This window comes from Geotrypetes seraphini, chromosome 4 (assembly GCF_902459505.1).
Source record: "Geotrypetes seraphini chromosome 4, aGeoSer1.1, whole genome shotgun sequence".
Lineage (NCBI taxonomy): Eukaryota > Metazoa > Chordata > Amphibia > Gymnophiona > Dermophiidae > Geotrypetes > Geotrypetes seraphini.
The window spans coordinates 247,613,714-247,627,008 of record NC_047087.1 but is presented as its reverse complement, the minus strand read 5'-3'; the positions used below and the strand labels follow the sequence as shown (position 1 = coordinate 247,627,008).

At 45.0% G+C, this 13,295-nt stretch overlaps 1 protein-coding gene across 1 annotated transcript in view; it reads right to left on the bottom strand.

Annotated features, from left to right (window-relative positions):
• FAM13C (family with sequence similarity 13 member C) overlaps nucleotides 1-13,295 on the bottom strand; it is a 322,400-nt gene that overhangs the window by 123,659 nt on the left and 185,446 nt on the right. The window lies entirely within an intron of this gene.

Sequence of the window (13,295 nt, the reverse complement as noted above, 5' to 3'; positions counted from 1 at the left end):
ATCAATGCGGCATCTTTGGGCCAGCTCCCTGAGTGCTGCAGTGCACAAAGCTGTGGGAAAAGGCTCCTATGCGAGGCCTGCGCCTGAACTGGAAGCCTTCTCTCTGACGTTGCAACGTCGGAGGGAAGACTTCCAGATTAGGTGCAGGATGCGCGCAAGGAGCCGGCCCAAAGATGGGGGGGGGGGGGCAGGCCAGAAGGCAAGGCACAGCATGGAGGGAGAGAGACAACAATGGTAGAGGGAATGCTTTTATTTTTTTATTTAGTGATTGATTTACATCTGCTGTCTGTTCAGGAAGAAATGCATTTGTTTCTTTTCCTCTGGGGTTGTACTGCTTGCAGTCTTGCATCTTAGGGTTTGTTTGTAAATATTAGTACTTTTAGTTTTTGGTCCTGCATTTGCATGGGGTTATCCGTTTTCTGGTAGGAATGAATGTTGAAAAGCATACAGTGTGCTTTGTGTATTTTAATTTTGTGGATACCATTATGTGTTGTTAATATGATTATTTTGTGTGTGTATGTATATATGAAAAATGAATGGAAAAAATGGTGTTACAATTAGTACTATTATGGGGGCAGGTTCTGGGCCAGAGATTGGGTGGAGATGGGCACGACTTAGCCCAGTGTTCTTCAACTGCCGGTCTATGGACTGGTGCTGGTCCACAAAATAATTATTTTATTTCCGCCGGTCCATAGGTGCCAAAAGGTTGAAGAACACTGCTATAGACTAGTGTTTCTCAACTTGTGGTACAAGAGCCACCTGTTGGGAGTATGCGGGCTGGCCCCCGCCTGGGCTCTCTCCCTGCCTCTCCCACCCACTGAAACTGCAGCCATATCAGATTTGTCCCTGCCTCCCCGCCCCACCCCCAAAACCGACCTCGCTGCCAACACACTCCCCCCCCCGACACTAACCCTGCCACCCAACACACTCCCCCCCAATGCTGACACAACAACAGGGATGGGCTAGGCGTGAGCAGCAACTGCACAAGCAGCCGGCCCACAAGCCTTCCCCCCGACGTCAATTCTGATGTCAGAGAGGAAGTTCTGGGCCAGCCATGCAGCGATTGGCTGGCCCAGAACTCCCTCTCCAATGTCAGAATTGACGTTGGGAGGAAGGCTTGTGGGCCAGCCACTTGTGCAGTCGCTGCACGTGCCAGGCCTGTCCCTGTTGCTGTGACAGCATTGGCAGGGGGGGAGGGGGAATGGATTGGGGCGGGGTAGCAGGGATAAATCTGTGGCAGTAGCGGTGTTGGCTTCAGGGGAGGGAGGGGGCAGGCAGGGAGAGAGGAAGAAAAAGTTTACAGGTGGGGGAAGGAATGGAGTGCATTGGGTGGCAGGGGGCAGGCAGGGAGACAGAAAAAATAAGTTGGGGAGGAAATGGAATGTGTTGGGTGGCAGGGGGCAGGCAGGGAGAGAGAAAGAAAAAGTTGGACTCATGGAGGGACAGAAAGAGATATTGGTTGAGGAATGGAATGAGGTCTTGAGGAGAGGAAGTATGCAGGAGGCAGAAAGAAAGAAAGAAATACTGAATGCACAGTCAGAAGGAAGTGCAACCAGAGACTTATGAAAGGTAGGAAAAGGTAAGAAAAATTATTTTATTTTCAATTTAGTGATCAAAATGTGTCAGTTTTGAGAATTTATTTCTGCTGTCTTTGCACTATATTTGTCTATTTTTCTATAGTTGTTACTGAGGTAACATTGCATATTTTAAAGTTATCTGTCTTGACCTCTTTGAAAACCCCCCGAATATAAATGAAATTAACATTTTCTGTGCATACAGTGTGCTTTGTGTTTTTTTAATTTTGTGGTTATCATTATGTATTAATAAGATTATATTGTGTGCAAATGAAAAATGGATAGAAGAAATTGCATTTCAATTAGTACTATTATTATGGGAGTGGAGTCAGGGGCAGAGTTTGGGTGGGTCACGGGCGGAGCTTGGGCAGGGGTACTCGGTTGGTATTTGATAGGCTTAGGGGGTACCTCGCTTGAAAAGATTGAGAAAACACTGCTATAGACTGCAGGGGAAAGGGAGTTACTGTAGTCTAGCAGCTGCAAATGGGGAAGGCAACTTCAGACATACAGACAATGACAATAGGAACAGACAGAATCAGATAGGTAAAACCATCTGCTAATTAAGTTATGTTGCCAAAGTAATAGCTACAGGACTTAAGGTTAAAAAAAAAAAAAGACAGTTACTGCGAGAGGAATAAAGGGCCAAGGAGAGAGTGAAGGAAATGGAAATGGTCATTGATTAGAATAGGTAATGTTCTGAAAAGCTGGAAGGGAAGAGATGATGGGGACAGGAATAGACCAGCTGTAAGGGTGAGAAGAACTCAGAGAGAGCATGGGCTGTGCGGGTGAAGGAATCCGGGAGAGAGAAGTGCAGGCAGAGGGGATACAAGCTGCAGACAGAAGAGGAACTGAAAGAGATGGAGAGTAGCTGTATGGGATCTTGGTGGAGAGAACATACATGAAGGTGAGAAAAGGAGGGGAAATGGGAGGAGGAAGAAATCCTAAAAAAAAAAAAAAAATGAAAGACGCTGTAGAGAGAAACCATTTTGAGAGAAATATATATACTGTATATGGAGGAAAGAGAAATGGCAACATGGGCAGAAGACGGGAACAGAAGCAATGCGAGGACTAAGGAAAAACCAAGATTAAGTAGAGACAGAGGACTGAAGTTTAAACTATAAACACATAGGTTGGAAAGTTGTTTAAGGGCCCCTTTTATCAAACCGCAATAGAGCTTTTTACTACAGGCTGGTGAGGTATATACTCCAACACTCATTCAATTCTGATCCACAGTAAAAAGCTCTACTGTGGTTTGATAAAAGGAGCCTTACGTTAGTAAAGACTTCTGTGCCAGCTCAGCAAGTTCAAGGGTAGGCAATAGCTGCATTTTGTCCTTCCCCTACAACCCTGTAGTCACCAGAATTAATGTGTTATTTTACTAGATAGACATGGGGGAACAGGAGGGGATTGTGCTAGTATTTGATGCCATAATCTGAAAAATCTCTTTAAAATGACTTCTCTTTGGCAACTCTGAAATGAAGAGCTATGAGCAAGTCATTGCTAGCTCAGATCTCAAAATCAACCACTTACTCTGTGACCACTAGAGCTTTAGCAGGTGGGCTGGCACAAAGTGGGTTGACATGAATATATGCCTTTGGGCTCACTGATTTCCTGTTCAGTATGTGATTTGTAGCCTGAGGGCAGCAGAAAGCACCACATGCAAATATGGTCCTAGAGGCTGTGTAGCAACTGATTGCTGAGCGTCCAGGATCTGTGCATCCAGATGATAAGAGCAGTTTCTGGACTTGGGACTGCTATTATATTTCAGTTTGAGTTCTAGATATGAATGGTGTCTAGGGCTCTGGGAGGGGGGAGTAAGAATGTGATCCTTGTTGGGAAGAGTGGGGATAAAGAAGATTTAAAATAGGAAAAAGAGGCTAGCTTTCATAAACTAGAAAAGATCTTGAAAACTTAAGAAAGGTTGGTCAAGTAGTCAAGAAAGCAAAGATGCAAGAAAAAATAACCAACACAGAAAAATGGGGGGGGGGGGGGGAGGGACAAGACTGGTTGTTTTTTTAGATATGTTAGCAATAGGAGGAAAAGCAAAAGTGGCATTGTGTAGTTACATAATCAAAGTGGTTTACATATGTTAGACAGATTCAGAAGTAACCATAGAAAATACTTTTTCATGGAAAGTATAGTGAATGCTTGGAACAGTCTCCCAGTGGAGGTGGTAGAGTCAAAAAGTAAATCTGAATTGAAGGAAACTTGGAACAAGTTTGTTGGATCTCTGATTACTTCACAATGCCCTCTATACTGATCACATCATTCAATTACTCACTTCTGATAATTGTTTACCTGCCTCCACATGGCTGAAGTTTAAAGTCTTCACACTTGTTTTTAAAGGTTTGTTGCCTGAGTCTCCAACTTTCCTGGCTGATCTACTCATCTCTTATAACCCAACAAATTCATTTTGCAATTCATTACTCGTTCTCTCTCCCTATTTATTTATTCAATTTCCTATACCATTCTCCCAGGGGAGCTCAGAACACTTTACATGAATTTATTCAGGTACTCAAGCATTTTTCCCTGTCTGTCCTGGTGGGCTCACAATCTAACTAATGTACCTGGGGCAATGGGGGGATTAAGTGACTTGCCCAGGGTCACAAGGAGCAGTGTGGGTTTGAACCCACCACCTCAGGGTGCTGAAGCTGTAGCTTTAACCACTTTAACCACTGCGCCACATACTCCCCACTCCCCTATGCATTTTTGTGACAACATTTTTCAGGACACAGCTTTCAGTTAACTAGGACTGCATTTATGGAATTCTCTCTGCATTGACATCAGTTCCTAACTATCATTCAGAATTTCAGTTTAAACCAGACTGTTTTAATTGTCCCATCAATAACTTTCCCATTCATATTGCCCAAGCCCCACTACTCATCTCCCTTTCCAGCTCTTTTTTTTTTTGTTCTACCTAATGTGTTTTCTTTCTCTGTTCTACTATTATTATTGTAATTTCTTTTCTTGCTTAGTATATGTCTACTTTTGTAAACCACCTAGGGCAGGGGTAGGCAATTCCGGTCCTCGAGAGCCAGAGCCAGGTCAGGTTTTCAGGATATCCACAATAAATATGCATGACATAGATTTGCATCTCAAGGAGGCAGTGCATGCAAATCCATCTCATACATATTCATTGTGGATATCCTGAAAACCTGATCTAGCTCCGGCTCTCAAGGACCGGAATTGCCTACCCCTGACCTAGGGCACAGGTGCCAAACTCAAGGCCAGGTGGGAGCTGGCTAAAAAGTAAGACACCTGCCGGAGGTAGGCACAGCATGGAGGGAGGGAGACAACAAAGTTAGAGGGCATGATTTTATTTTCAATTTAGTGACTGAATTGTGTCAATTTTGAGAATTTACATTTGCTGTCTGTATTTTACACTGTTCAGGAAGAATTGCATTTGTTTCTTTTTCTCTGGGGTTGCACTGCATGCACAGTCTTGAATCTTAGGTTTTGTTTGTATATATTAGTACTTTTAGTTTCGGTCCCTTATTTGCATAGGGGTTATCTGTGTTGTGGTAGAAATTAATGTTGAGAAGCATACAGTGTGCTTTGTGTAGTTTAATTTTGTGGTTAACCATTATGTGTTAATAAGATTATATTGTGTGTGTATATATGAAAAATAAATAGAAAAAAATGGTGTTATAATTAGTACTATTATGAGGGCAGGGTCTGGGGCAGAGATTGGGCGGGGTCTAGCCCACGACTTAGCATGTGTTTTGAATTTTGGCCTCTTAATGTGATTAAGTTTGACACCCCTGACCTAGGGCATATTCATGCATTCAGCAGTATATCAAGAATTCTCAAAAATGATTACAGGATCACTCTAGAAAAAAAATTGTAAGAGCCCCCAGTAGTCTTCATGTGAAGCTTTACTTTGATCTTGCATGTAGGGTAACAATATGGCTCCAAAAAAAGGACAGTTTGAGACATCCGGGTTTTACTCCCATTGCTTTTAATGAATGGATTTCTCAATCCATCCTCTCTTTTCTGGAGCTAATTGGCAACTCTACTTGTATGTCAACCCTACTTGTATGTCATGGTTGCTTCCACAATCAGCTTCTGGTTTAGTTCCTGCAGTCAAAACTGCAGTTTCCATCTCTGTCCTATGCAGATATACCGTATTTTCACGCAAATAACACGCACCCGTATAAAACGCGCACACGTGTATAGCGCGCAGAAATCACGATGATAAGCACAAAAACTTTGGTATAACGCGCTCACGATTATACCGCGCATGCTGCCCGACTCTCCGTTCACCCCCCCTGACTTCCGTGCACTGCCCCGCCTCTCCGTGCGCTGTCCCGACTCTCCGTTCACCCCCCCCTGACTTCCGTGCACTGCCCTGACTTTCCGTGCGCTGTCCCGACTCTCCGTTCACCCCCCCTGACTTCCGTGCACTGCCCCGCCTCTCCGTGCGCTGTCCCGACTCTCCGTTCCCCCCCCCTGACTTCCGTGCACTGCCCCGCCTCTCCGTGCGCTGTCCCGACTCTCCGTTCACCCCCCCCTGACTTCCATGCACTGCCCTGACTTTCCGTGCGCTGTCCCGACTCTCCGTTCACCCCCCCTGACTTCCGTGCACTGCCCTGACTTTCCGTGCGCTGTCCCGACTCTCCGTTCACCCCCCTGACTTCCGTGCACTGCCCCGCCTCTCCGTGCGCTGTCCCGACTCTCCGTTCACCCCCCCCCGACGTCCGATTCATCCCCCCCCCCCCGGCAGGACCATTCGCACCCCCCACCCCGAAGGACCGCCGACTCCCCGACAATATCGGGCCAGGAGGGAGCCCAAACCCTCCTGGCCACGGCGACCCCCTACCCCCACCCCGCACTACATTACGGGCAGGAGGGATCCCAGGCCCTCCTGCCCTCGACGCAAACCCCCCTCCCCCCCAACGACCGCCCCCCCCAAGAACCTCCGACCGCCCCCCCAGCCGACCCGCGCCCCCCCCTGGCGACCCCCACGACGCCCCCACCCCCCCTTCCCCGTACCTTTGGTAGTTGGGCCAGAAGGGAGCCCAAACCCTCCTGGCCACGGCGACCCCCTAACCCCACCCCGCACTACATTACGGGCAGGAGGGATCCCAGGCCCTCCTGCCCTCGACGCAAACCCCCCTCCCCCCCAACGACCGCCCCCCCCAAGAACCTCCGACCGCCCCCCCCAGCCGACCCGCGACCCCCCTGGCGACCCCCACGACCCCCCCACCCCCCTTCCCCGTACCTTTGGTAGTTGGCCGGACAGACGGGAGCCAAACCCGCCTGTCCGGCAGGCAGCCAACGAAGGAATGAGGCCGGATTGGCCCATCCGTCCTAAAGCTCCGCCTACTGGTGGGGCCTAAGGCGCGTGGGCCAATCAGAATAGGCCCTGGAGCCTTAGGTCCCACCTGGGGGCGCGGCCTGAGGCACATGGGCCCAACCCGACCATGTGCCTCAGGCCGCGCCCCCAGGTGGGACCTAAGGCTCCAGGGCCTATTCTGATTGGCCCACGCGCCTTAGGCCCCATCAGTAGGCGGAGCTTTAGGACGGATGGGCCAATCCGGCCTCATTCCTTCGTTGGCTGCCTGCCGGACAGGCGGGTTTGGCTCCCGTCTGTCCGGCCAACTTCCAAAGGTACGGGGAAGGGGGGTGGGGGGGTTGTGGGGGTCGGCCAGGGGGGTCGCGGGTCGGCTGGGGGGGCGGTCGGAGGTTCTTGGGGGGGGGACGGTCGTTGGGGGTGAGGGGGGTTTGCGTCGAGGGCAGGAGGGCCTGGGATCCCTCCTGCCCGTAATGTAGTGCGGGGTGGGGTTAGGGGGTCGCCGTGGCCAGGAGGGTTTGGGCTCCCTTCTGGCCCGATATTGTCGGGAAGTCGGCGGTCCTTCGGGGTGGGGGTGCGAGTGGTCCTGCCGGGGGGGGGGGATGTATCGGACGTCGGGGAGTCGGCCGGGCAAGAGGGCTTGGGCTCCCTCTTGCTCCGATCGTGGATGCGGGTGCGGGTGGGAGCGCGTGCGAGTGGTCGTTCGGGGTGGGGGTGCGAGTGGTCCTGCTGGGGGGGTGAATCGGGCGTCGGGCGGGGTGGGAACTATGTTTTAAAACTTTCGTATACCGCGCTCACGCATATAACGCGCGAGGGGTATGCGCGGTAGGTAAAAACGCGTATAACGCGCGCGTTATATGCGTGAAAATACGGTACTCAACTTGATTTCGATACATGCCATTTGTAGAGGTCCATGGGTACTGGCAATGTCTGTGGTGTTGAAAATACATATTCATGATTGACAGTTGGTTAATTTTGCAAAACTGTACTAAGTTATCATCAGCTTCATTTCTCCTATGATGTGCTTTCCAATCACTGCATCTTCAGGTGTACTTTCTACTTTTGCATTGAAGTCCCCATAATGATCAGTAGCTTTTGTTTCGGCATTTGATCTATTGCATTTTGAAGTTGTTCAGAGAACAATTCTACATCCTCATCTTCCGCGTCTTTTGTTGGAGCATATACTTGGATGAAGGTGACATTGATCAGCTTTCCCTGTAGACAGATTGACATGACTATCACTGATAACACTGTACTTTAGTACAGTCTTTGAAAGCTTATTGTTGAGAATGAATGCCACACCATTTTTCCTGAGTGTTTCATGACCAACGTAGCAGATCCAATGCTCGTTTGATTGAAAATGGCACTGTCCTGTCCATTTGAGTTCACTGATCCCTATCAAATCAATTTTGTTTTCTTCCATTTGATCTTTAACAATTTCCAGTTTTCCTTGATTCATGCTTCATATGTTCCATGTTCCTATGTTGAGAATATCTTTACAGCTTCTGATCTCCCTTTTCTATCTAACAACATCAGCATCGGGATGTCCTGGTAGCTTTGAACCATCAGCTTCACAAACACTGGGCATAGTCTGGGTGACAATCAGCTCTTCCCTAGTAGCATGAGTGCCTTCTGACTAGGGGACCATCCTCCAGTACTATACATTGATTCCTTATGTCTCATCATCAAGTTTTCTTAGCACAATACAGAAGTAGTTTGCTGGGCCTTTCTTTTGCACAGTATAAATTTGATGTCGCCATTGTCACATTGAACACAATCTTCCACCTCCAACACTGTCCATCTACTGCTGCCTAGATGGGCGACACATTGTTAGTCTGATATCTCCACTGAAACCTGTCTATTTTGGGAGGCCCTGCTGGTAGTGAAACTACCAATGGCATAGCTTTCATGCTAGAGAGTTGAGAATCTAGCATGCTAGTGAGCAGCAGCGTGGTGAAGTCTTTTGAACTTGGGTGGCTTCCCTTTGATTATACTCTGCTTGATTCCTGAGGAAGGGGCTTTTGTTCCTGAAACCAAGCCTGATCGATCCCTGGAGAAAAGAGGGGAGTTTTATAAGCAATTTTGCACTCCCAATGATTTATCAGCAGTCCTTTCAATGAATGGGACAATATAACTTACCAAACTAAGTATTGCTTTTTTGATTCTTTTTTTGCTTTACTGGCTTTATTCTACGTGGCTAAGTGTGGGGCAGGAACACCTCTCTGATTTATGTTATTATGTGATTTATACAGACAGAATTGAACTTAATAAGTTGTTCACTTGAGTCTCACACACAGGTTAGATTCCTAAGATGGTGTGTGGCTTAACTGTGAGCTTTGCTCACCTTGGAAAAGCCCATGACAGTTAAGCATTGCAGCTGGGGTTCGTTTTGAACTTTTGGCTACTCTAAGCTTGCAACCTCACACTGAGGGAACACTTCACTATTATAATATTATTTTGATGTTAACTTTTATGTTACTGCAGTGTTCCTCCCCTATTCTTTTTGGCAAGTGCTTTATTGGATAAAATTGGATAACAAATTTGCCTTTCTTGATACAGGAGAGAGAGAGAGAGAGTCCAAAGAGTTATAGAATGACTTCAAAACCGTAATTGGTGATTAAGCTAAAACACTCCAGAAGAGAAAGAAAGCCAACAAAACATCTTGGATCTCAGAAGAAACCACAAAAATAGCAGAACAAAAAAGACAAGCCAAACTTTCTGGTGACAGAGTAAAAGTATCGAAAATGAACCGAGTGTTTCAACATCAAGTTCAACAAGACAAAGAATATCTCAAGGATATTTGTCATATAAATTAAAAAAACAGATATTTGTCATATAAACAGAAAAACCAGATTAGTGTATCAGGAGGTTAAGAGGGTTCATAGATGAAAGCATGCGGGACAATCATACGCGGACAAATGAGCTGAGACAAATGCACACAGGACGTCAGCGCGCTGGATTAAAAATTAAATTTAAAGTGCTCCGAGGGAGGTTTGGGGGGAACAGGGGGAACCCCCCAGTTTACTTGGAAGTGTTGGTGCTGCCGTTGGGGGGTTCGGAGGTAACTCCCATTACAGAGGAAAGTATAATTTTTCCCTGTGTGTGTGGGGGGGTCCCCGCCACCCCCCTAATGGCAGAGCCAACACTTCTAAGTAAAATGGGGGATTCCCCCCACACCCCCATCGGAGCACTTTAAATTTAACTTTTAATCCAGCACGCTGACGTCCTGTGCGCATTAGTCTCTGCTCATTTGTCCACACGCGATTGTCTGGCGCACTTTAGTCCCATCACCGGTTAAAAGACTACAGCAGAAATTCCAACTTCGATTGGACATGCTTAAAGACATCAATGGAATGATAATGAATGATCCAGAAAGCATTAAAAATAGATGGAAAGAATATACTGAAAATTAATACAAAAAAAAAGGCAATGAGGATAACACTCGGGAAATTTAACCGGAAACTGATGCTGAAGAAAAACCAGATATTTTAAAAGTCATAGCAGCAATTAAAGCTTTATTGAAAAACAAGTCACCTGGTATTGATGATATTCCAATTGAATTAATTAAAGGCTCAGAAGGTGCTATCATGGCCATCACTTGACTGTGAGATTTGTAAGGAAAAAACATAACCCACCAATTGGAGATCACCGTTCATACCTATACCAAAGAAAGGTGACGCCAATGACTGTAACAACTACAAAATGATTGCATTAATTCCACATGCCAGCAAAATATTGCTGAAAATAATACAACAAAGGCTATAATCATACGTTGAGCAAGAACTACCCAAAGTTCAGGCTGGTTTCAGAAAAGATCGAGGAACAAGAGGCCTTATTGCCGAGGTTACATGGATATTGGAGAAGAGTAAAGAATACCAAAAGCTCCTATACTTTTGCTTCATTGACTACTGCAAAGTTTTTGACTGTGTGGATCACAATAAACTATGGAGACCACTAGCACAATTGGGAATACCCAAACAAATAATTCAGGTGATAAAGAGCCTCTACGAAAATCAAGAAGCTGCAGTGAGAACTGAATACGACAACACTGATTGTTTTCCAATAAAACGTGGTATTAGGCAATGAATCATATTGCCACCTTACTTGTTCCAATGAAAACAAAAACTGTAGATACAGATGTTCTGTGGATCATTGGGTCTTCCCATTTTTCTTTGTTGTACCTTACTTGTTCAACATTTACAGTGAAGGCATCTTCAGAAAAGCAAATTTGGGAGAAAAGAGCATCGGTTTCAAAGTTGGTGGCCAAAAAATAAACAACCTGTATCATCTATTTAGATGATACAACCGTCATCACCAGCAGCAACTAAGACATGCTGTATCTACTGAGAAAAGTCAAATCAGAAAGTCATTACATGGGATTAGAACTGAACATATACAAGACGAAGATCGTGAACATGGAAAATGATGAAGATTTTGAGCTTGAAGTCGATAGAAGTTGTAAAGGATTTCAATCTCCTGGGCTCTTTTGTAAACAAAGATGCAACTAGCATGGATGAAATACTCCACAGACTAGCACTTGATCGCTCTTCAATGAAGACTTTCAACAAAATTTTTAAAGGAAAGGAAATAACACTCCAAATAGAGATCAGACTTGTTCATGCACTCAGTGGTCAATTACGGATGCAAAAGCTAGACACTACGGAAAGAAGTCAGAAATAAGACTGACTCATTTGAGCTCTGGTGCTGGAGAAGGATTTTATGCATTCCCTGGACTGCCAAAAGAACTAACAAATTGATTCTGGAAGAGATCAAACCGGCTATGTCACATGTTTGGGAAGATTGAAGGAACCAGGCAAAGAGGGTGACCTGAAATCAGATGGCTGGACACGTTGAAAACAACCATGGGATAACACTTGAGGACTTTATCGGCCTAGCACAAAACCGATTTCTTTTTAGATCTGTAATTCATCAAGTTGCTGGACTTGAACATAAGCTGATGGCACCTAACAACAACAAGAGTCCCCAAAAGGAGCACAGAGGGCTCAATTGTAGATAAATATGCTCTGAAGTTTTTTAAAGGTACTTTTGAGGAACATAATATCTGTAATTTGGTTGACATGGAGAGAGCACAATACCATATCCTGTACTTCTGCTTAGAATAATAGATTCTTTGTTTTAAAGACTGTGCTAAAGTTATGGTTATGGTTCTAGCAAGGAAAAGGGGACAACTCTTCTTTAACTCTAGAAACATAGAAGTGATCTCCAATTTGTCTTTGAAAGTCCCCAAAAGGTACAAGTTGAATGAGATGAAAAGTTACTGGCTCTTTCACAAATCTTTGACTCTCAGATGACATGTCAGGATCGAGTCTCATCTCAAGCACACTTTATAGTTTCACAAAGGTGATAAGCAGTTCCTTTTATTCTTCATCAACAGTTGAGAAGCGGTTCATATGGCATCAGTTGATTTGAGCATAGTTCAGGCAAGTCCTTTTCCTTTTCAGTGGCAAGGATGGTATTATGTCCACTACTACAGCTGAACACAGCAGGTGAAGGAAAGGACATGGAGCAGTTGAAAGTTTTGATTTGCTTGTGCTAGTAGTCATAACAAGAATGACACTGGCACTAGAGAAATGCTGCCATTGGCAGAAGCACCTGTATTTACCATAACCATGTAGTGAAGAGGATAAGCTGTACCACCATTATCCAACTCCCTCATGCATGCATAACATTTTCATGACTGTAGGGCAAGTTGCACATTAAACTGAATATAATGCTGCTATATTCCCTCAGAATCAGATTCATAAATCAGGAGATTTTACTGGGATAACATTTTACCCCATAACAAGCACCTCCTCCAATACAACATTTTCCCTTAAATTCAAACTCTCTGAATCATTTCTTAATCTCCATTTTAAATTCTTCATGTAGACTATGTTAAGGCAATGCTTGTTATAATGTTAGTTATTTGGATTTTTGTATACCACTTTGAGTAAGTTCTTTTCAAAAAACCAACAGCAAATCAAATATTTTACTGTTCTTTTACAATATACATGAATATTTTTGCAATGAAACAAGTTGAGATGTTTACAAAAAAACATATTTATAAATACAGTATATTCCCAAAGTGACAAAATACCTTTTGTCCATTCTTTCTTGCCATCCACCTACAAGGCTTCCCATAAACAGCAAGGAGCGTTTTAATGAGAAACAGGCTGCTAAGTTAAGGCTGGCTCAGTTTCTCAGAAGCTTTATGTACAAACCCCAAAAGAGAGCAACCTCCAGGCAAAACCAAAGCAATTCAAGTAAAGGGAGCATATAACAGCACATCTTCCACCCCTCTCTTGGTTACTAATACAATGAATTCAAATCAGCAAAATGGAAATGAAAAGGCATGACTGACAAAACAAGAGGATTATGCATGACTTAATAAAATTACCTCTTGGCTTTTTCCCAATCTATGCACACAT